The following is a 25,175-nucleotide window of genomic DNA, read 5'->3' as shown; positions in this document are numbered from 1 at the left end:
TAACCAGCTGTTAGGATACAGGAACCTGGTTTGGTGTTTGCAGCAGTGCCTCGTCCCTTGGAGGTTCTGGAGTTCACTTCTGCACTGGAAACTTCCATGTGTAGGAGCATTTGTCTGTACAAAACCTGTGGAACTGCACTTTCTGTGCAGTTTGAGCAGCCCACAGCCTTCCTCCAGGTGATATGGTTCAATCTGTTAGAATCAAATGCATCTTTCACCATTGTCCTCTTAGTAATTCTCTGGGGCAAGAATGTTTTAACATATTAAATGGTAATCTATGTTCCCATGCTTCTATCGCACACTTAAATAATAAAATCTGTCAAAATTTCTGTAAGTTGGCCAAAATTGCTCTGCAGTAGTCTTGCAATGAAAAGGGAAAAAAGGTAAAATTTCTGTATTAGAATATATGAAATATAACAAGTTTATTACAAGTAGATTTTTCTTAGCTTTTACAAAGCATATTTCATTATTTTTCTGTGTACATTTGGCAGAAAATGTTTAAAAGTTTCTAAGTGTGATGGACACTTACATATTGCTCCTGAAACAGAGCCATTCCTACAGATATGACCTGACTGCATGCAGTGACCATACTCAAGTGCACTGTCTAAGAAGCATTCAGCTAAATTTGCTGTCAGTAGCAGCTGCACATCTTAGAAAGAAACAAACAAAAAAATCATAGTACATACTGGAGTTTTGCACTGGTATTTGTGAAATGAAAAAACAGACCCTGGAAGGCTCTGCTGTTCAAACTGAGCACTCAGTGAATACTGGACATGTAATTAAGTTCTGCACTTGCATTAGCTGTCTGGATTTCAATGTGTTCAGGCAAGATTTCACCTGCTGATGTCAGAAATGTACCCAAACAAAAATTTTCTTGGACCTTTCTGGTCTTGAGTCACTTGACAGAAAGGCAGATGTACAAGTTCTCCTTTCATGATGCACAGTGGTCTAAAAGGAGAGAAGTAATACTTGGATATTTCACTATAAACAAAGCCCTTAAAGCATTTTCTCAGGAGTGGTTCACATTCTGTAAGTGTTGAACCTGTTGATCTCTACTAGTGAGCCTTCAAAACCGAAAAAGAAGTTATAAACCTCCTAAATGTTATTTTCTTTCGGATCTTAGAGTTAAATTCAAAAAAATCTGAGCTTTTCATCAAAGAATTTCAAAAGGGCTCTTTGGTTCAAGTGCCCATTGAAGTCATTGCAAGTTTTATTGCTCTGTACAGTGAGAAAGGCTTGCAGGTTAAAGACTTAGTTTAAGCTTAGCTGGGCTTGACATTTCTGTTATATTGCACAGAAGCACACTGAATTTGAAAAGCAAACAGATCTGGGGCTACACTGAATCATGTTCTTTTCTGCTATATAATATACAAACTTGGAACTCCATGGGAACCTCAGTCTGTGGTCCCTATTCTACTTCAGAACTTTAAAAATTGCAGAAGCTATTCAATTCATGGTTTGGTTTTGGGGATTTTCTTACAGCAGATGCAGGAAAGAAAGGCTTGCTATCCCTGGAACTATTTCTTCTCCTTTTTAAAAGCCTGCAGAACCATTGATCATGACATTTGAACACAGAATTATGAGGCAATTATCTCAGTAACAGCCTCAGTGAAAATCGTGGGGTTTTCCTTTTATAAATGGAACTTTCAGTATAGATGTAGGTAAGTGAAGTAAGAACATCCAAAGCAGTATTAGGACAAGGATGATCTTTCATTTCTTATCAACTCCCATCTCCTAGGAATCCTATAAATCTCAAAAAACCTTTAGGATTTGGGGGCCAAATTACTCTGCCTGAAACAAGGCCTTTGAAATAACTCGGACTGATTGTCATAGTAATTTGTGTCAATCTGCTCCTACATATTTGAGTTACAACTATTTCTCTAATTCTTTAATCTATCCAAGTGTAAAATGGTGAGTAATTCAGGCTGGAAAACCATGTATGATATTTGAAATAGTTCTTCTTAGACTAGTTTCCTACGGGCTTTTCCTCCCATAACTGATATTTGTATCTTGGTTTAATTGTATTTTTAAATATTTAAAATGTAAGTAATCATTCTAGTGGTTCAGAAAACAATGTGTCCTTTTTACAGATAGCCACTAAGATATTGCTGCCACTGAAAAGGTAAATCTGGTGGTACTACCAACAAGGCAGCTGTCAGTACCAGGACAAAATAATTCTTTCCAATGGCCCGGTCCCTGCATGCAGGATTAACTGGTGATGTTAAAACAGATTTGTCAACAAACTATAATATCATTTAACCTGAAGAGAGCATGCTAGCAACAGCTTTTGTGCTGAGTGAGCTGCATTAAGAGATGAATCCAACTTATATCCTACTGAGTACACAAAGCATAGATAAGAGTAAATAAAGTGCAATTCAGTCTTTATGCCATTGTGTCTTGAAGAAAAACTCTGATATCACTTAAAATTTTAACTTAATCTCTCTTATTTAAAAATGCTGGTTGAGCTGGAAATGCCCAAGGCTTCCTAATTCTTTAATTACAGGATTTTCTCTCATTTGTTTACCATGCTTTTTATTTCTTCCTCATGTTTCTCAAAGGAAAAGGTATGTAAATACCTAAGCACAGTAATAACTTTTTTTCCTTGCATTTGAAGTGACTATGGGTAATTCATTCCATTCAGTTACATCCTGAAACTTAAATTCCTTTTTCAAGGTCTGTAGAAAGCAATTATAAAGCTGGTAACTTTGAACTATTGAACTGCATGCCCTAGTGCTGTTGGCAATACTAAAAACGGGAATATTAGATTAAATTTTTTCAAGCAGAAAGTTCTAATAACTCAAGTAATAATATTCATTAACTTCTATTTACACCATTTTAATCTGAATCCACATTGTATGTTTGTTTTATTTTTTCCAGAAAACCATTAAAGCCTTAGCTAAACGCCCATTTCACAGTATATGCTAATTCAGCCCTGGTATAAATTATGGCTGAATTATCAAAGGGGGCCCAGCTCTGCACGGCTCGGTTTAATTGGAAGGGGTGGAGCACTGAGCGCTCCAGCGAGTCATTGCTGGGGTGGGCTGGCAATGACAAGGCCGTGTCCTGTCACAGCACAAAAGCAGCTCAGGGCTGCGGGCACGGGGTGGAGCCCCTGCAAAGGATGGCACGATGGGGCATCCAAGCCTTGCTTGTGCTGCCTGAGGCTGTGTGTGAGGCGAGGGCTGTCCTGTGGGTTAGCCGGAGATGTTTGCCCCAGCTGCCCTGGAAGCCTGACAACCAAAGGCTAAGTCAAGTTGCTCAGGCGGTGCTATGAGGAAAAAGGGTTTATACGATGAGAGAGAAAATCAGTAGAAGAGGCTATTGAAAATGACAGCTTGATATTTGTTTCAGTAAGTTCTAAACTTCTCAAGTTGTTTGAGTCTGTGACCAGTCTCATTTCTGTTCAGTGCAAAGTGCTCAGATCTGTCCTGGAATGAGTTAAAACCTTTCTGACTGCCAAGGCTTTGGGCATGGTGCCTGGCAGGAAACTCTCTCTGCTCAGGAACTGATAGTGCAGGATTTGCAAAAGAGAAGACAAAAGACTTAAATGCTGCTTTCTTGGCATCCTTTAAGAGAAAACAGCGGGGGAAGAAGAGCAGCCCTGCAGATGTGAGCAGAGATAAGGGTATCCGGGTTAAACCTGCAGCTTCTTTATTAACACAGGCGTGCAGAAACTGATATGTATATATTGTATAGCTGCATGAAAAGAGTGAGTACCATGGTACTGAGATGTGATCTTATTAATTTTCCTTTCTTAATAGGTTTGATAGCAAATGGCTCATGCTTTTGCTTGGCTATTTAGCCACCAGTATTGTCACCAATACTGTGAGCTTAGGTTGCTCACAGTAATGGAGATTCATGTGGGATAAAGTAAATGAAGCTGCTTTTCACTGCCATTATCATTATTAAAAAGGCTTTTCACTGATCTTGCTATCAGTGCCACAGATCAGCACACCCCTAAAAAGTGATCAAAGCACAATATCCTGAAGAACGTGTCTGACCAAAGCACTGTTCTATTAACTGCTAATAAAATAAATGTTTGGAATTGTCATTAGTGAAACTCCTGCTTTAATAATGGTATTATAACTGTGATTTTTTTTTTTTCCCTACTCTTTTCTGAATTTCTTTTTCTCCTGGCTTTAGTGAATATAACTGCTGTAATTACAGCTACAGCCATTTCATTTGGTAGCTGTGCTTGTTCTGGTTCCAACTGTTTCACTGATTTCTTGCACTCAAGGTGTGGCTTGAAAGGTTCCTTCAGACTGCAGATGATATTGTCTTGCTTTTATGCATCACAGGCTGTATTTTTTTAATCAGGCATGATAGGTGCAATTCTCTGATTTAGGCAGTGCCATTTAAAAACCAAAAAATCATATAGCCAGAGCCTGGGTAGTTTTCTTTTGTGCCTGGTCACCCTGCCTCCAGATGACAATGCCTCTGTTCCTGTGAAAGGTTTCTGAGTTGTGCCATTTATTGTCATATTTTTATTCATCCATTAGGTGTTGTGGTAAAAGCTTGCATGCTTCCATTTCTTAGCATACAGCACTATTTTTGTGTCCTGTAATGTACAGGTTCTGAGCAACAGCTGCATGGGTGGCTTTGCTACCTCCTACTGCACTTCTAATGCCTTATGCTGTGTTACATTTCTGGGTGTGTGAGCTTGCTGGCCAATTGTCTGACTTACAGGTGCTCATCAAGGACTAGGGAATACTTGGGGTTTTGTCTGATACCTGATCAGTTCTTATTTTTCATGATCTTTGCTTTGGGTTCAGACCCATTGAGATTACATCCTTCACTGTCATCTCATCTGTAAAAAATAGTTTTTTCCTGTCAAACATGCCCAGGTTATTCACCCATTCATTGCCTAGGGGAGTCCCTATTTTCCTTTATAGACTCTTTTTTTTTTTTTTTTTTTTTTTTTTTTTTTTTTTTTTTCCCATGGAGGTGCTTTGCTTTGGGAAGCAATAGGTTTCAGCTAGCTCTCTAGCTGTCTGCTTTTTTACCCAGTGCTGGAAAATAAGCAGCTGTCTGGCTGCAGCCTCCTCACCTGGATCTGCACTGCCAGCGACCAAGTTCCTTATTTCAAACTACATGAATAGCAGATTTCTTGACTTACAACTCAAGCCATCAGAGGATTTTGTCTGTTTGACCAGTTGCTTTTTTCTTTAACACCATGCATTTTCATAAAATAGGCTGTTAGCAATAACAGAAATAGAATCAAAAGAGATGAAATCTCAGACCTTGGAATTCAAGCCTGAGGTTTCTCTAAGTAGCTTTGTTAAAGAGGAGCAACCATTTATTTTTATACCTGTTCTTCAGAGACACTGCATCCTGCTGTGCATAGCTATTATGTGATAATCACAAATAAAGGAAGAAAGTTCTTGCAGCTTGTCCTAAGGACAGCCTGGATCAAACCTTATTTTTCTTTGAAAATGTAAGCAGAAGCATTGTGGGATGATGTGACAGCAGAAGTGACACCTGAAAATTGTCATGGTAGATGTAGCAGAAATGGATATGAGACATCTTAGGAAAAATATTGTGGAAAACAAAGGATGTAGGGGAGGGTATGCTGAGTAAAAAGACTGAAAGTTATAGTGAAGCAGGTGTTTGGCATTGAGTTATGGTTCTATCAAAAAAATGAGCTAGGAGCAAATGTTTGAGATTCAGCAAGTCACTCTCACCAGGCTGCTCCAAAACAGCCCTTTATTGGGGCAAGTCAGAGCTTCACGTTCTTGCACTATGTCTGTGATGGTTTGTAAACATCCAGCTCTAATAAATGTGCACCTTTCTGGCATAATCTGCTGCCCCCCCCATCCCTTGACATCATGCCTATTGATGAAAGAAAAGGGTCCCTGAATATTAATCCTGTTTGTTTTTGGAAATTTGACTGTATTCCCCAAATCCTGATGGGATAAAAATGGGAAACCAGTGGTTAAATGGAAGGAAGACATGGACAGTTGGCGGCACAGGAGATACTTCTAGGGTTGATATATTCCGAAAGTAGCAGTTGCATAACAGGAAACAGTAGCTGAATAATAGAGGAAACTTTTGACCTAGAATCCCTGAGAAGTAGCTTTTTAGATTCAGATATATTGGAGAAAAGTAGATGCCAATGGCTTGGTGTTTCATGTGGAAATTGAGCTAGTGTCCCAATTTGCCAGAAATGCTGAGATAAGAAAAAAAATCTATTGGCTACAACTTGATATCTTACTATAAATCTCAGATGAAGTAAAGGATTTCAATTTGTGAATTTTTAGATGCACAAGCATTTTCACTAGTTTCTGTAGGATTGCTCACTTGACATATATTTGAAGTTAATGGGTTCCTTCTGTGGAATAAAGTCACAGAGTACAGCATCCAGAAAACCTCAGAGAATGGATAGAAAACAATTCATAAATCCTGAACAGGCTTGAAAAGACAATTGGCACAGACAGCAGTATAGCCATTGCCCAGTTGCTCCATCCTATGTTTGAAGATTTGATTTCTGCTCTGTTGGCTGTCTCTCGTAAGCAGCATATTCATTTTCAAGCAATGGTAATACCGTACCATCTGTGAAACATACTCAGAGTTCAATAAGGGAAGAGAGGAAAAAAAGACTCTCACCTAGAAATTAGAGAATGGAAGCTCATATCCAAACAGAAAGTTGGAAAGGAGTTTGGGAGCTGGATTAAGAAGAGAATTCCAAAATCATGTTTCTAATAATAACTTTGCTTCTACCAGATTTGCCAAATGGATAAATTGTTATTTTGACTTGTGAATGTATGACACAAACCCAATTTAAATTTTAGGCAAGTGGACCATAGGTAGAGTTCTGTGTAGAGTCCTATGAAACATTATGTTGTATTTTTATAAGCTTCCATTACATTTAGTTCAAATTTAACTCTTATTCTTAAATCTTTCAAGTTAGAAGCCAATGCTAAGACAATTCAACTTTATTTCATTTCTACAATCAAGAACTGCTGGGAGTATAAAATAGGATATAAGAATCATTCTGCCTTGAAACTTTGCTAATATGTATTCATAACCAGATGCTCCCAGGCCTTGGTCACATCTCATTAAAGCTGTGGTTGCACAATAAAGTTGCACACTACTCTAGTAAATATCAGGGATGTCACTTAGCAAAATATTCTTGTAGCAGCTCTTCACTGTCACTCTCATCTCCATTTCAAAAGGGCCTGGCCCTTCCCCAAGAGAGCTGGAAGGGAAATGCAGCAATGTAATCCAATAATATATTGTGTTTTGGAACAAATACAATTGAGTAACTGATAAACTGCTTCAAGGAGCAAAACACTTCTAGTTTCCAAACTTCAAGTGACCATCAGTAATCCTTACTAGCACCAACAAACTTGCATTTTGAAAAGTTGAATTTGGTCTTAGCTGTGAAACTTTCAGCTGCATAAGATCCTTCCGTTTCAAATGGATTTTTCTCTTTTTTTTTTTTTTTTGGTAACACTAAATATGGTTTTCACTGCTTTATCTTTATAGTATTTATAATTTGGGTAGTGATGCTCAGAAAAAGGATTTATCTGTGGGGTGTTACTATTGGGAGAGAGAGGTAACAATGTGTTTTCAATCAATGAGCTTTATTTACATTTGTTTTTTACTCTGCCATTCCAGAGACCTAAAGGCTAACAGAGTATATATTTTAAATATATGCTTAAAATGCATTAAATGTGCTCTTAAAGGTTTGCCAGGCTACAATATGCGAGGTATGTGGTGCTGTGGTTCATTGAGCTCTAATTGTTTCAAACTGTTATTGATCAGACAAAATAAGACTCTACCCTGGTTCTGTTAATAAATATTGGAGATTATGGGTTCAGTTGTTAAACAAGCTCTTTAAATGATTCTTGTCAAGTTCAGATAAGTAATTAAGGGTACTGAATCATTTCCAGGCACGATGGCAAAAGAAGCATCTTGGTGAGGGGTGGATGACAGTGGGAAAATCTGACCTTTCTGAGGCATGTATCAGCATAGCTCCACTGACTTCAGTCATACTGAACAGGTTTTCTATCAGTTTCAGATAGAGATGTATCAGCAATTGCTAAAATCATTCCACTTGCTAAATCACTTTCTTCCTGTCTCAGATTATTTTCTTTCCTCTATATGTGTATAGCTATAAATCACTACAGGTCAGGTGTAACTTGACTTGCATTTGACTCTTTGTGAGTCAAGGATATACTTCTGTTTTCTCATGGTTTTGCATGTTAATGAATCTTTTTTGTTTTGTTTTATTTTTGATAACTCTTTCTTGAATAGCTTAAACATACTGCTATATTCTCTCTTGAACTAATGAATTAGTTCTGCAATATTTTTGCGTTAACACGTGACCAAGAACTCTCTGTTGCTTCAGTCTGGAAATATTAGGACAGTTTGATAGGAATACTTTAGGGCAGTGGAAATATAATCCAATATTAAGATTAAGTAGCCATTTTCAAATGAAATATCACTGATGTTCTGCTTCTTTAGCACTCTCCTCCAAAGTACCTCACACAACCCCTAATTTAGAAGCCTTATACATCTTTGAAAGAGAAGGAAAACAAACTTCCTGATTTAGAGACCAGAATAAAGTCAGCCATGCCACCGGCATGATAGGAGAAGAGACTTAGCTGGGAGACAGCAAGAGAGAGGAGCTTGTGGAGCTTCCTTTGAGAAAGCAGTGGTGACAGGAAGACATCTCAAACCTCTGCACATAAATGCCCGCAATGAAAGGAGCAAACAAAAGCGAGTGGGAATCAGTGCACAGTTGCAGAGCTCTGATTACAAAAATCTGGAGATATGGCTTGCCTGGCTGAAGTGCTGCAATGGATGGACACAGGTTCTTTGGGCAGTGCTGCTGTCCCTGCTGCCCAGAGGAGAGCCAAGTGGTTTACCAAGAGATGCAGAGATAACAAGGCTGAGTTACAGCCATCTGAGAGTGCTGAGAGGTGGATTATGTTCTTGGAAGGCCACTAGGGTGATTGGAGGGATTTTCTGAGACCAAGAAAGACAAACATTGGAGGATAGAGAGAAAACTGAGCTGGGGTCTTACAGGCAACTTCCATTCATCAAAAAAAATGGGAAATCCCACCAGAATACACTAAAAATTCTTTTAACCTCAAGGGTGATTAAAACTGGAACAGACTCCCTGAAGAGGTGGTGAAATATCCATCCCTGCAGAATATCCACTAGGCAGAATCACTGGTAGTCTGCTCTAGCTGGACCCTACTGTAGAAACCATTGGACATCTCTCTTTACCTCATCCTTCTGTGCTTCTGTGCTGTACAGCAGCCCAGGCAGATAAAGCTTCACCATTTAACTTTTCTTTTATTCTTGCCTTTTAAATAATTACTCTAATGATCTTCGATGTGCTCTGTTATACTTGGACTCCATACACAATTTTTTGAACCAGAGTATTTATGTTTCATCCTAAACCCCTTGTTGAATAAAGAGGATTAATGTTTGGGGATTTAATAGTCTCCAGTTTAGCTGAACTCAGTAAATCTGTCTCTGGGCTGGCTAAGCATTCGAGTGCCAACCATTCTGGGATAGACGGAATAATGACAGCATTGAATCTTTTTTCTTTAATATTGAGGAAGTATTGAAGAATTTAAATAGACAGTGTGAAATCTTAACTGAATTATTAAAATAATTTGCTGTTGATGTGCACAACAAATACTCTAATGAAGTTTGGAAGCAATTTTAATGGAAGAAAACTTAACTAATGCCAGCAAGCTTTTTGATATGAGTCATTTTATGAATGAGATGACATAAACTTCATTAGAGAGAATGAGCACAAAAATGTTTTTATACAGAAAATATTCCCCATATAGCAGTTATAGTCTTAAGCCAAAAATGCAGAAATTAGTAAATTATATCACCTTATAAATTGGTTCTTCAAGCTCTGCACACCAGATCCTTCAGCCACCATTCAACTGGGGATTAACAGGGGAATTCAAATAACACTGAGGGATCAGATACAGAATGAAGAATAAGCACAACTGAACATATGGCCAGTTGTGTTGTGACCATTATTTAAAAATTATTTTGGATGGATTTTTCTTATAAACTCACTACCATAAGGTTGGGATTAGCCAACAGGCAATTCCTCAATGGTCATTGGGATACATTAACAGTTCCTTTGTTGGCTGCAATGGGTTTAGAATGGAGTATTGTTGTTACATATATTTCAGAGTAAAAGCAAATCTATAACGGTGCAGACCATTTTTTACACACGGTGGTGTTTGAAAAGCAGTTGGTTTATATTTATGATTAAATTTCTTTATAACAAGTCGACTTGACTTCTTATATATTTGCCTTGGTTGTCTGATGCATAATTGTGAAGTGCAGATGAATATGTTCATAATGTGATGATCCAAACTCACACCAATTTAAGGCTTGCATTGGTCTAAAATTAGAGGAAAAACTGTTTTAAGTGTTTCTGTAACAGAGCTGTTTTGTTAATTTCAGGAGAGTTTGAATTGCTGGTCTTGGAAGCATCAATGGTTGCTGATTACTGGCATTAAATGCTACCTTCAGAAAATGTCTTTTTTTTTTTCTCCAAAGTATAAGGAAGATGCGTAAGAAAGAATAATTACATAGATCAAAAAGTGCATATTTTTCTCCCAGCATTAAGCCATGGGAAAACAATGCCTTCATACCCTGAACACAAAAATCAGCACTCAAATGCTTTAAAGCTTTAACTCTCATGGTGCCAATCTTAATTTTATAGGATTATTCAACAAACAACATAACTAAGATCTTTTATTGTCTCATCATCTCTATCTTAAAATAATCCAGGGCTGTATGAACTTGCTGGATTTAATTCTGCAGTAACCACACATCCCATCACAAAGACTTAAGAATTTCTGAAGTTGGATTTCAAATTAAGACCCATCACACCTACTTTTCAAAAATGATTTGACTGATAGGCTTGTAAGAATTTTGAGATAAGGAAATACAAAGTCCTGGGCATCCAAACAAACCTGTTTTCCTTGTTCATCGAAATTGATAGTAAGAGTTACAATCTGCAGAATAAGTATATTGTGCTGTTATAAACCTAATGGCATCTAAATTTGCTAAGTACATACCCAAACTGTAAAAACAAAGGGATAATTCACACAACTGTCAAGTGCCTCATAAAATAGGTAGTAGTGAAACTGCATGGAAGCCAGAAAAATATTACCCAGAGCAAAAAGAGGGGAGGATCCTGAAACTTTTCCATAATCCTTGTGCACTCCCTGTGACTCTTCTGAAATTCAGAAAAAAAAAAAAAAAAAAAAAAGTTGTGGTAATAAGCATGCAATTTGGGTGTAGTATAGAATACATTTTTCTACACAGGAGATGCAGTTTTACCTGGTCTTTCACTGAATAAATTATTTCTAATAGTTTAATTTAAGGACACTGTAATTGTGGTGGTCAGTCATGTCAACAGTGGTAGGATTAAATTGGAAGCTCCATAAAATTTCTCTGTACTTTGAGTTGAAGACAAGATTCAATAGCATTAATGCAATATATCTGCAGAGATTAAATATAACTTTTGTTATCCACAGGTGCTACAATATCATCATTCAGAAATATGTGAGTTTTTGTGAAACCCCTTCTTTCCTCAGCTATTTCACTTATTGGGACCATGCTGAATAAGCTTATTGCTTTTCTAGAGTTCATGTGGAAGTTAATTTCTGTTACTTGCTCTGTTTTGACTACATGTATTTTCATTTCCCAGCTGTTTAATTCAGGAAATTGACTTAGTGAGAGGTAGATGGGGGAAAAAAATATTTTTTTCCTCATAATGGATGAATCTGAAGCTAAACAGAAATTAGGCATTTCAACTGATGTAGCTTTAGAAGTTTATGTACTGGGTATCTTTGGTTGTCTAAATGTGCCAGCTGTTGACAAGAAACAGGCAATTTTGGAGCAAGGGTGTTTTTAAATGAGTACTTTGCACTGGTTTCTTGTTTTCCTTTTGTATTGTGTTCAAAATAGTTATGCTTGTCTTAGAGGACGTTTAAATAATACACCTATGGATGAGCAAGCTGTGAAAGTAGAAACATACCTAAGAGCTAGTTGAAAAGATAAATAAGAAGCATGACAAAAATTATAACAAAATATTTTGAGCAAGAATGTGCATGCTGCCTTGAAATGCTTAAAAATAGAATAAAGAACTGAATGGCAATAAAAGCCTGCCGCTGCACTGAGTTGATTCTGGAATTCATTTAACTAAGGAAATTTCAAATAAAGAGATAAAGCTTAAAAATTGGAAGGCAACTTTTTAAAGAGAGTTTGTGGGTTTATTAAAGTTCAATCATGAGCCAATTAACATAAAAAAGGTACAAGCTGTTTTTATTTTATTTGATAAAGCATCTAGCATTCTGTTCGCCCTCGGGGCTCAATAGCATGACAGGCTGCTTTGTTCACCACAAAACTTGCTTTTTCTCTCTGCTTTTACAACCTGCGATTAAAATATTTGCAGCACTAGCTTGTTTTTAACAAAAGCTGTTTATAAACAGCTAGCAGTGCACTTCAGTGGTTGACTCCACCTGTGAAAAATATAAACAATAATTTTTTTTTTTTCCTAAAATCAGCATTTTGGCTTTAAAAATTCTTTGTACCAGTACGTTCATGAGGGGATAGTTTAATTAGAAATGGTAAGAAAATTGTTTAGGTTAGAGTTTTGGGTTTAGACTTGCATTAGACTTTAAAATTTTTGTCCTATCATATTTCTCTTTGGAAGAAAAAAAATTAATTAATCTATCCTCTAAAATCTACTGTTAATTTTTGCTGTTGCTTGCAGACCTGTACTTCTAGCTCAAGATTTTCATCTCCCTCTGAAAATACAGTTAATTTTTTATTACATATTATTGTATGAAACTTTAGCAAACCCAAATATCTTCTGTAATTCTTATAAGAAACTCAGGATGGGGAGAGCAGGTAAAATTTTGGATCAAATGCCAATTGCAGTATTTCCACAATGAATGTGGTTTTACTAGTCCAGGAAGTTTCTTCATTTTTGTGAATCTACAATTTCTCAAGGAAAGTAGATTTTTCAGTAACAAATCTGCCAGACTTAGGAAATGGGCAATTTATGAAAAGTAAACTTTACATTGTGTGTTGCATTTCCTGAGGTACCTATTTTTTGTTTGTGTGGGATCCATGTTTAAAATGAATCCCCTCAGAATAAACATCTTAATTTACTGTGCACAGTGCTCTTAGAATCTGTTTCCCATCTGCTTTGTTGTGGCAGAATTGCTGGTGGATGGGTATGGATTTAGTTTCCATCTTGGTCTTTAAATAGCACCAGTGGGTATTGATGAACTGGCAAAGAAAGATATGTAAGAGAAGGTTGTGTACATTCATTTAATATTTGAAGGTAGGAGATAATTTATGGATGAGAATTGTGACTGAATAAGCAAAAAGGTAGCAAGGGTGGGTTCAGCCCTTAGGTTTGAATTTTTACTTGCTGCTTAGTGTGTTGAAATAGTGCATAATGTAAAATTTATTGTGAAAAGTTTTGGATAGTTTAATGAATATAACATGTTATTTCTGGACTACCAGTGAGTTTTACATGTCTAGGGACCTATTAGCAAGGTATCCAAAGTTCAAAATTACGCTTCATTGTTTGGGAAAAAAAGTCAGAGCTACTGTTTGAGACTGCAAAGGAGCCAATAGCATCACTATATGCATTAAAAATCTGATGAGAATGGTACTGCAGGCAGCTGACTCAGCAAGTGAAGGTTTGGGTGCATTGGGTCGAAGATTAATAAACCAGATTGTTACAGGGTAGGAAAAACTTGGGTTTAGTTGAAACTTACATTTCTAAAAGAGATGTGGAAACAAGGACAGTTTGGGTACCCACAGTGCTTTGTGCCTGTGAAATTCCTGGACTCTGGTGCATACAGGGAAGTTTTACATATTGCTAGTTTTCTGATAGCAGTACAAAAGCATAATTATTCCTTGCAAAAAGCTCATGGCAAAAAGACAGCAGGAAATGCCAAGCTGTAAGAGTGGACTACAATGTGATTAAGGCAGATTTATTCATTATTGCTTTACAGACCCTGGTAAACTGGAGGGTTTGGACATTTAAATGGTAGGATTTAAATAACTTACTTAGGCCTTTAATTTGTTTACCTGTTCTCTAGAGATGAGCAAGTTGAAATGCTATGTCTAAAATCAAGAAATAGGAAACCAGGCAATTTAGGGTTCAAATGCAATTTCTGCTCTTGAGGAGTACTATTGATAATTGTGGAAAAAGTGTTCCACAAAAAGTGTATTTCAGAGGAAGAACAGAATTCTGTAGTTCTACACAGATCAAATTTAATACCTGATAATATGTGGTAATCAGTTGGCAAGTGTAGTAACAGATAGTGTAATGTCTCCAGACAAGTTACTGTAAATTTAAAGGATTCAGATTTAAAAGAATTGCAAATACATTGAAGATTAAAACCCCCAAATTTATGATATGTTATGACCATTTAATTTATCCAGGAATGTGTTAGACTTTGTTTTACAGCACCTTGAGTGCATACTATGCCTGTTCAATACTATTATTTTCTCAATAATTGAATTATTTTTGATTGATTTCATTTTATCCCTGGCTTGTTTTTCCTTCTATCAGGGCATGTCAACAATAGTAAAATTTATCTAATTTTTCGTTCTCCTCTTCCACATATCTTCTACAAGAAATGTAAAGTGTTTTTCCAAATGCCTATTGCTGTCCTTCTGAAGTGCTTTTGACTTGACCTATTTCTTTTTGTACAAGAACAAATGATTTTTCTCTCAGACACAACTTGGTGCAAATATTCTCCAGTCACTCAAGCTTAGCTTCTTGATATTCTCAATTCCAGAACAGTAGTAAGAAATAAATAAATCAAATATACTCCTTTTTTTTTTTTTTTCTTCTTGCACAAAAAAAAATCTCAAAGATAAACAGGTGAAAAAAACCTATCCACCAACCTACAAAGAAACCCTGTTTTGAAAATAGGGTTTTGAGCCTTTTTAAGCTTGTCTGCTGGGGTCCTGGAACAGGTGAGGAATATTTTAGACTTGCTATTTGATATTCAGTAGAGCATAATCTCTTGAAGACTGTGAACCACCTAAGCTCCTTTAAGAGGTACAGTTCAGCTTGAGCATCGTAAACAATTAGAAGAAAGTATAATTATAGATCTTTCACCTCCTTGCATGATTTCTTCCCAAGAGAGGAACACATCCAGGCAAGTCATTTTTCCAGAGGAAACTGAACAAAAATGACACCAGTCAGAAAGCAACAGGATCAGCCTTGCTTCATCATTGTGTGCTGGCTGATGGAAAAGTGGCACATTTAAATTGCTCTTACTTTGGGTGCTGTGACTTGAATTCAGGCTTCAGTGAAGATTTTGTTTCTGTGTATATGTCTGCACGTATATGTGTTGTCTGTACATAGTTTATCAGCTGTGTTCTCTTAAAACAAGAGCTATCTGACTGTGAGTGGAGTTTGACTGCTGAACTTCTTGCTTTGCCTGGGTGCAGTTGTTAATCAATCCTTTCTAAAAAGGAATGACTAAAAAACCCCCAACCAAACAAAAATTTCTGATCAAGACTTTATGCTTAATTAGGTAAATATGAAAAAAAGAGAACAAAACTAAGAAGCACAAGTTACTATAACTGAAATTAGCTACAACTTTTATTTATCTCAGTTAAATCCAACATAAAAGCTGTCAGGGTTCCTGTTTTGTGGTGTATTTCCTTCTCAATTGCTCTGAAAATATCTGTGTGTTAAAAGAGGTTTATGCATCAACTCTGATAATGGATGCTCTGCAATGTTTTTATCAGCACAGGATGCAGCCAAAAAGTAACTTTTAGGTAGTTATGTGAGTTTTGTTGAGAGTTAACCCATCTGACCCACTTAGCCCTGGTTTTGCTGGGGACAGGAGCATGATCTATAGCCTGAACCCTGTCAGGGTTGAGAGGGAAGGATAGGGCTGATACGTTGCCCTCAAAGGCAAAAGGGCTCTCATTAGAGATTTAATCAGTGTTTCAGCTGTGAGTCATTGCTCAGCCGCTACCTGGAGTGTGCTTTCTAAGCAGGGCTTCAGAAGGATTGAGGAAGAAATGCCACGTGCTTTATCCAAGGGCTGGACAGTTCAGCAGTCTGCTGATCTGCCTGAGCAGGCTCTGGGCCACACAGGTCCCTCCAAACTCAGATTCTTGAACCGGCAGCATGAGAAACTGTCCAAAGAAATCATCCTTTTGTGTAATTCAGATGCTTACTCTTGCTTTTCTTTTCACTAAAGTCTCAGTAGAAAAGTGGTGTTCTTGTGTCCTATACATGTATATCACATTAAGAAAAGCCCCAGTAACAGATATGAGCAAAATACCTCTAGAATCTCACCATTTCTTAGGAATCAAATAATAATTTGTTATTGTGATGCAAGAGAACAAGTGTAGATTCCAGTTCTTTGGCACTGGCTTAATTCACAGGGGAATGTTTCAAGAAACTACTTAATTGAGAATTATAAGAACAAATATGAGAAGAATTAAAAGCTGGACAGGTTAGTTACACCTGTCATACACAGAGATGAGCATTAGGCATGAATATTTGATGGAGGGTTGTTTGCCAACCTTCTGAGAGTATTAGTGCCACAGCTGGTATCAAAGGAAGTAGTTATCCATTCTCTGTGCTGCTGATAATCTTTCTTTTCTAGGGAAACCTTGGTAATTAACCCTGGGTTCTATTTCCACTGTCCACTCAACAGTGCCCAATACAATCCTCTCTTTTAGGAAAACAGGTTTTTAAGCAGGATTCCTTGCTTAACAATGATTTGTGTTTCCTGACAGAAGATTCTCCTGTATTGGTGGGTAAATTTGCACTGGTTTCATGTGCTAGACAGTCTTAAAGGCATTTTAGTGGCAGAATGTTTTCCCTCATATGATAGAATAATAAAAGGGTACTGGCTGTGGATGGAGCTGGAATGCAAACACTAAGTGTCAGTTGTAATCATTATAATTGTTTTGATTCTGGGTTTTTATTTTTTCCTTGAAGTGTCAGTTTTCTGCACAATTCTCTTCCTTCAAAAACGTGTAGAATGACAAAAGAAATTCCCAATATTTCTTGCGATTTCACAAATATTTTCTGAGGACTTTACTTTTGCTATGAAGTAGGCTGGCACCCCAGCTGCAAGAAGGTTTTTGTTTGTTTGAGGAATTCAAATACGTTGGATAAACATGGACCCTGAGCTGTGCTGTGTTACTCTTTAAGCAATATGAGCTAGCCCCTCTGGAATAGGAGCAGTCCTCTGCTTCCCGCTCCTCACTCTTTAGGCTCCAGGGTTTTGTATGCTTGCTGTGCTGGGACTGTGTCCCAATGCTGCTGTACCTCCTCAGCAGGGATCCAGAAAGCTGCTTGAGTCCTTGCATGGGAATCAACAGATTTGTTTATTTTATTTTCTCCTTGCTCTCAAATTTTATCATCTTAAAAAGAGAGAACTTCTTAACTGACTGTGCTTGAGTAAAGGAACAGCTCCTAACAAATCTCTCAGGATTGCTTGTTGTAAGCAGAGGGCAAAGGGAGGGAAACACTCAAATGAGCCCTTGAATTTCCCGTCCTGCTAGAAATAATTAGGACAGCTGGTGGCTTGTTCTGGTGCACTCAAATGGCTATTTTTCCCAAAAGGTCACGTGGGAGGAAAGGGTAACTGGGCACTCAAGGTGCTTTTCAGACAAAACTTGGACACTGAGGTGAAGGGAACCTGAGCAGAGACAAGATCTGCTCTTCACAGCTTGGAGTGCTGTGTGTTTCCCTCTGGCTGGTACAGGGCAGCTGAAGCTCTGTACCTTGGTGGCCCCAAAGCCAGGTTCTGGGAAGCCTGTCCTGATCTGAGCTTATCTCAGGGAAAAGCTGCACAGCTCAGTGCCAAGCAGCCTGCATCTCGATTAGCATGTTGGCAGCATTTGTAATGCTCTAGCAAGTATATTAGAAAGTTCTTCCTTCAATATTTTGTTCCACTGGGTCTCTTTAGTGCGAAATATTCCTTCCATGTGAGCTAGTTTGTGCCTCAAACTTGTATTTTATGGCTAATGCTATAACAGACAACCACATATCATTATTCATCTATTTTATTTAATTATTGATCCTTTCAACTTTACAAGACTTAATTAGAATTTGCTGTATTGAACGAAACAAAAAAAAATTAAATTTGTTGAATTAGTAAATAACAGAGAATTAGTGGTAGTTTAGTGATTTAATTAACACAGCTTTATCCCAGCACACTAGTTAATGAAAGGCAAGCACTGGGCCATCTGGTACAGTTTCAGGAAATGTGGAAACAGAACTGCCTTATTTTGTACTTTCCTCGCATTTGTTATTTGCATTTTGATGAGTCCACTGGTTCTTCTCTTTCAGATGATTATTTACTTTCACTGTGAAGTCCCTTAAACACTACTTTAGGATAAAATGCCTTTTATAATTGCGAGGTGATTTTTAGACCCTTTAGCATTTCATAGCACTGTTCAATATTCTAAAGGGTGAATGGCACAATAACTGTGGTCTACCCACAAGGCTGGTAGCCATCACCCCCATGCTATCTAATTAAAAGATGCACACCTTAGCTCAGTGGTGGTCAAGCTTAATTTGCTCAGTCCAGTTATAGTTACAAGGTGCCAGGGGACAGGCAACTGTAGAATCTTATTTTGCTAAAACCAGTACATTTATCTTGAAAGTAAGAACTTCCAGGTTCCCAAAGACTCTGCATAACCTCAGAAGCCTTTCCGTGAGCTTGCATTATTCTGCATTCTGTATTCTCCTGGTTACAAGGTTCATTTAAAAAGTGGTTTTCATGCAATATTTCTTTAGAGAAAAAATAGATTAATGATGAAAGTGAAGTTTGAAAGTTATTTTAAAATAAAATAGGGTAAATATTTTGATGTTGAAATGGATGTCTAAGGAATTGAGATTTCTGAATTATGGATGTTTGAAATTTTCACTTAATTCAGAATGTCACTAAAAATGTACTTGCACTGTCTGCCAAGAATTAATCAGTGATATTTGAATTAAAGCAAAAAAAAAAAAAGTCCCAAACCAAAAAATCCCAAACAAAAAACTCACCAAAATAACAGCAAACAGAACAAAAGTGGTTCTGTTCCTGTATTTTACTGAAAAAATGAAAACGTACGTTCTCCTGAAGGACTCACTTTTCCCAATAAGTATTTCTTAAAAAACATGACTGTCGTGTTAACTACTTTATCTACTGAAAAAGGTTGTTCTTTATCATTTATCAACATCAGGATATAAGTAGAACTGAGAGATAGTAAAAGAACTGATACTTATTTTTGGTGCTTTGTAACAATTTGCTTTGGCCATCAAGAGCTTCTCATTTGTATTAATATACTCCTTTTATCAATACACTTCTTGAGGGTATTCAAATGCTCAGGCACTTCCTTGAATACCTGAGCAGAGACAGAATTAGGATGAATGTTCTGAAGTAAATAACTTTAATTATCATTTGAGGCTGTACATTTTCAGAAAGACTTGATTCTGCATAGTCAGTGATTGTGTCAAATGTAGCTGATAGTTATTACAGCATTATTGTTTCACCTAAGGGAGACCTTTGACTTCACTCTTGGTGACATTCACACAAACACTGAATCATTTAGGTTGGAAAAGACCTTTATGATCCTCAAGCAACCATTAAGCTGACAATGCCAAGTCCACCACTAAACCATGTTTGAGTGTCACATCTACACATCTTTTACATACGTCCAGACATGGTGACTCTACTGCTTCCTTCTCATCAGATTTGTGCTCCAGACCCTTCACCGGCTCTGTTGCCCTTCTCTGGACTCACTCTAGCACCTCAATGCCATTTTGAAGTGAGGGCCTTACTACTCAAGATGCAGTCTCAAGTGTTCAATGATTCCTTTGTCCAGATCATTGATAAGGACATTAAACACTGGGGCAGAAGATATGACAGCTGTTTTGTCCAACATTATTAAGTTTTTGACACCAAAATATGAATTAATAATACAGCTTTTGCTGAGGAAAAAAAAAAAAGGGAGTTGCCTTTGGTTGAGTTTATTCCTATTAATTCAAAAGTGAGAAGAGGACTATACATAGGAGTAGAAAGTTAATAGTAGAAAGATTCCTGAAAAACTCACAGGGGCCATTGGCCTGATGGGTGATGTCTCTCTTCTCACAAATTTATTATAAATTTGGAAAAGGTGGAAGTCAGGAGAGAACTTGAACAATGGGAGCGTCCACTGTGAAAAGATAATTGAATGTCATTTATCAGGGGCTTGTTAGATTCAGTCAGATTTCCAGCTTAAATTATTCCCTATTCCATTATTCCCTAACTTAAACACTGGTGGTTGTTTTCACTATAAAATTCAGATTGGGAAATGGCTTTATTAAAGCCTAAATATAGCTTTAAAGCTATTGCTTACTTGGTGGGAGGGAAACAGAAGTTATTTGCCTTTTGAATCAGTGCTACTTATATTTTCCCTTGAAAACTTTTGCCATCAGGTTGGTTCTGCAATTAAACAGTGCAGCTGAAAAAATGTCTTCTTTCTACCCCAGAAATTATTAATTAAAAAAGTTTCATTTTTGTTTTGTTTTTTTCTTTAAGCTGCTCATCATGTTGACATTGTTTGCCACAGGCTGTGTCTTTCTTGTATGTTGCATAACATTGCTTCAAACATCAGAGAGGATGTGATCTGCAGAAGCAGCTTTTCATCCAGAAACACTGCCTGTTGCTATTCAGTTGTTTGTCTTGATTTCATCTTTTCTTTTATATCTCTTATAGTCCTGTCCTGAATAGCTGTTGGTGTTTGGGGCTCATCAGATACCCCCCTGGACTGAAAGTTTAACTTGATACACATCCTCTCTTTACATCCCATGGCCATTTGCAGGATGAACTGAAGCACAGTGAGAGGAAGCAGCTGGAAGATTCACTTCTGACCTGGAGTTAAATGCAAATAGGCTCAAAGTAGGCAAACAATTCCATCTGACCCCAGCAATCATCCAGTCAGAGGTAGGGAGTAGAGAACTTAAAGTAAAATCTTTAAAAATGCATGTCATGTCAGAATTGAGTCCTTGGCACGAGTGTTTTTCTCCACAACTCTGCTCCTCCTGCGCTGCACTGTCTGCCTGTGCAGACACAGCCACTGCCAGCAGAACAGGAAAAGAAGATTTCACTTGTCTCAATAGAGGTTGTAAGAGTCACTCTGAACAGTTTTGCATAAAAGCATAGTCTGCTGCAGAGCAGGCTCATGGTTCTGTTGTGTTCACTTCCAGTAATCTGCTGCTTGGAGCAGGATGTGTGGGCTTTGCCCTGGAATGCTAAGGGACATTCCTCTCACTGAAGACAAAGTAATACTCCACGGAACTATAAAATGTGCATAGTCTTTTACCCATGAATGGAAAGTTATTTGGGATCAGTGCTTTCAGTACTTCCCAAAAGCCACATAATTTTCCTTGATAATCACTGTTTAACTGCTATGCTTCCCTACACAAATTTAATTTCAATTTTTCCCCCACAGTTGTAGTAATTTTAAATGTGTGACTGTAATTAGCTAAAATACTGTGAATTGAGTTTGACACCATTCTCTCAGCACCATTTTAATGAAGAATTAAATATTCTTCATCCTTTCTGAAGTCTGAGTTTAGTACTATAGCTAACCATCAATCAAAGGTTCGTGTCTGCTTTCCATTACCTTTCCAGTCATAATCTGTTAGGCTTCTTTCACTATTTCAGAATCCAGGAGCCTGGTAGCTAGACACTAACTGATGCAGCTCACATCTGTCATGTCTGGCTCATTCCTTCTCCTACTCCCAAGGTGATAATTGCATCATCTTTGTAGTATTTTATTTTGTTGCCCTTTTTTATTATTATTTTTATGTACATGTTCCTATTAAAGCAAATGAAAAATGAATCATTGGAAAGACTTTTCTTTAGTAGATGTAGGTTTTACCCATGCTGTGGCCAAGAAAAAAATAGAATAGCAGGGAGCCTTAGTGTCTCTACATCCTGGATGTAGTCAGTCAGTAAGGAGGGGGAGAACCTGCAGTTTAATTTAGAGCACCAATAGCTTATTCCATGCATAAACAGCACTTTAGCAGTCAGCCTAAGCTGTGACGAGAAAATAAGTGTGCTGTAATTTATGTATTTTGAATCAGCTTTGGAGAAGTGTCTCACTCTGATATTGATGTGGCTTAGACAGCTGTGGTGACCACATGGTCAGACAATGTGAGGATCCTTTTTGCAGTTGAAAAAAACCCCAGAATTTTCCATAATTTCTGTCTTCTAATGGGGTATTGTCATTTCCTTACTACTTATTGGTAGTTCTCTTTTGTATTCACAATAGAAGTATATTCTCATAGGTACACTTGTGTCTGATATCTTTTTTCTGCCATTATGAGATATAATGTTTTTGTGAATCTGTATATCTAACCATAGAGAAAAAAGATGTGCTCTGATTGTGATGAATAACAGCACAAAAATGAACGCTGTTATTCGCATTAAGAGCTTCAGCAGGTGCAGTGCATTGCTCCCTGTTGAGGTTATTTGGTTTGCAGTTCTGTTGGAATGGGGGGATATCAGCTGAGAGGCAGAAATAAATTCTACAATGTCAGTATTGAGCTATATTTTAAAATATTGTTCTTTAGGTTCTAGAAATTCTGTAAGGAGAAGAAACTGTGAACTAGGGAGACTTACAAGCTCTGATAATTGTGTATAATTTTGCTTCAGAGGGAGGTCCTCCTACAAAACATTATATTGTAAGATATGTGTAAGACAAGCCAGACAAGTGGCGTAGAAAGTACTTTCTATGGAGGTAGGAATCCATTTGGAAAGATTTTTTTTTTTTAAACAAATGACTAAACACCCCAAAACAAAAATAAAATCCCAACAAAAAACTGAGAACTGAAGGGCTTTTGTGTGCTAAAGCTGTGCTGCTCTCCAATGGTAATGGATTTATCTTCACCTATGGTTTTTGGTTTTGTGGATATTTGAAGAAGAAGAAAAAGTGACAAAAATTGTGAGCAGGAGGTAGAAGACATTTTTGTTTGCCAAGGTGGAGAGTTTTAATCTCAGTGTTGGATTCCTTTCTATTAATCTTGTATGGTCGCGATATTTTTACCCTGGCGTTTGCTGACATACACAGTTTTGTACTGAGGAATACACTCAGTTCCCCTTTTCTCAGTTTTATGTGTCCTCTGAGATCGTACCTGACTACACTCAGGGAAATTAAGGTAGATTTGGGAAGGTACCTGTGACCTATGTTTGATTAAAAATTGAATAAAAAATAGGAAAATACTGGTTTATTTGCAGCAGTTTTTCCTAAATCTTGCATAGCTGAAGCTTCAATTATAATGTCTGTCTTCATGGAAATACATTCTAAAGGAAATATGCACCTCACCCAATACACTGCCATATTTTTTCCACGTTTACTGTGGGTTTTTTTAGTTTATACATATTTGCACATGCATATACCAGAGTGCAGATTAAGAATTTTGTGATTATTGTGGTTAGCAATAATCAGCTTTTTTTATTTGTAGCAATTTTTCACCTATGTGTTTGGTTTGCAGAAATATATTTTTTTAAAAAATGAATAAAAATATTCAGAGGTGTTTTTTTATTTTTAGCTATGTTTATCTGAGCAATTTTTTGTTGGTTGGGTAGTGGTTTTTTTTGCTGTTGTTGTTTTTTAGTTCAATTTTTGTTGTTGTTTGTTGGTTTTGGGATTTTTCTTTGCTTTGTACTGAAGAATTCCCGTAACTGAATCTCATGGACATTCTTAAACACCACTGAGCATAATGGACATTAATTGGCTTAGTCATCAGCTTTGGCTTTTCCTTTGACAATACCACTTCTATCTAAGAATGATCTTCAGTCCTTGTTAAGGAAAAAGACATTTATTTCTCTCCAGGGGAACAACCTCTTTACCAAACACTACTGTATGTTACAGGTCTACTCCCATGTCCCCAGTTAATTTTTTTTTTTTTTATAAGATGATGAGGTTTAAATGGAACCAAAGAAACCCTGAAGGGGAAATTGTGCACTCACCTGAGGGAAACTGTACCCAAGACTTGCCACTGTCATAGGGATGGGCAGTTGGTACTCAATACTAATAACTGGTATCTTCAATTCTTCTAAGTCAAGCCTACATTCAGAGGGGTTGGTATCCTCCAGGCCCTGGTGTCCTGACCAATTTCAAGAAATGTTGATACTTTTTCTGTTAGTAAGGAATAGTTGAAATATATTTGAGCTTATTGATACTTTTCTCCATCGGCCTTGTGTGCACGTGACTGTGTCTCCTCACAAGGCTTGTTCCAGGGAGTAATTAATTTATATCATATCTTCTCATAGAGTATCTTGCCCAGACAGTTGCTTTTTCCATGTGGGCTGCACAGTGATTCTTTGTGCTCCCCTACTGGAGCAGGGACTTTAATTTTAGCAGGAATAAAGCAAGAACAGTTTTCCATATGTCTCCAAGAAATGCTGTGACAAGTTAGCCATTTTTAAGAAATATGTCAATACTTGAGGATGTTCACTTTAAATATTCAGTAAGCTGGGAGTTGTTTGTCTTTATATTGTAATTCCTACATTGATTTTCTATGATTTAGCATTCTGATTTCATTTGTTGTCATAACTTTACTTTCTTGATTTCAGCTCAGTTTTGTTGTTTTGCAAAAATGGAAGACCAAGTCCTGTTTTTTCCAAACCTTAAGCTTTATGACAGTTTTCCACGACTGGTTGTCCCATCTCTTTGTCAACATCCTAGATCTTGGAAAGATCTCTCTCACAGCTGGAAAAAATTGAGTGTGCGTTCAAGTTGAAGTAAATGTCCATGGTAGTTTTTAGTGTTGTCATGCATGCTTAGAGAACAAGCCATTTCTCCAGGTCCTTATTCAGTAATTGTCTTCTTTTTTTGATGGTGTTGCTGGGTTTATTTGATTGTTTTCATGTTATAGGTTTGAAGGAGTTCTAAAAGCAAAACACAACTGCTTGAGCAAAACTGTTTACTATTGTGTATTTATCCAGCTAGTGTTTACTTTGAGTTGGGAAATTAGAAGGGGAAGGTGAACAGGAGATGTTACCAAATCCTGTATTCTGATAGTTTTTTTGTAGATTACCTGTAAATTGTGGAGTCAGATGTTATTTCTCATGTCTGGTGGTATATCCACTACCACTCATTATAGGGAGTTAAATCTTTAACATATTCAGTAATGT

General features: G+C 37.2%; 1 protein-coding gene across 7 annotated transcripts in view; it reads left to right on the top strand.

The window, feature by feature from the left end:
- The window catches only part of TMEFF2 (transmembrane protein with EGF like and two follistatin like domains 2), a 610,527-nt gene that overhangs the window by 42,422 nt on the left and 542,930 nt on the right, over positions 1–25,175 (top strand). Inside the window, exon 2 of one of the 7 annotated variants that reach the window (XM_069022016.1) lies at positions 20,854–20,975. The exons of the other annotated variants lie outside the window; for them this stretch is intronic. The gene's annotated coding sequence lies outside the window, so the exon portion shown is untranslated. The remainder of the gene's footprint in view (positions 1–20,853; positions 20,976–25,175) is intronic. 7 annotated transcript variants of the gene reach the window in all.

This window comes from Aphelocoma coerulescens, chromosome 7 (assembly GCF_041296385.1).
Source record: "Aphelocoma coerulescens isolate FSJ_1873_10779 chromosome 7, UR_Acoe_1.0, whole genome shotgun sequence".
NCBI lineage: Eukaryota > Metazoa > Chordata > Aves > Passeriformes > Corvidae > Aphelocoma > Aphelocoma coerulescens.
The sequence above is the reverse complement of the archived record's forward strand: the minus strand, read 5'-3'. Positions and strand labels throughout refer to the sequence as shown.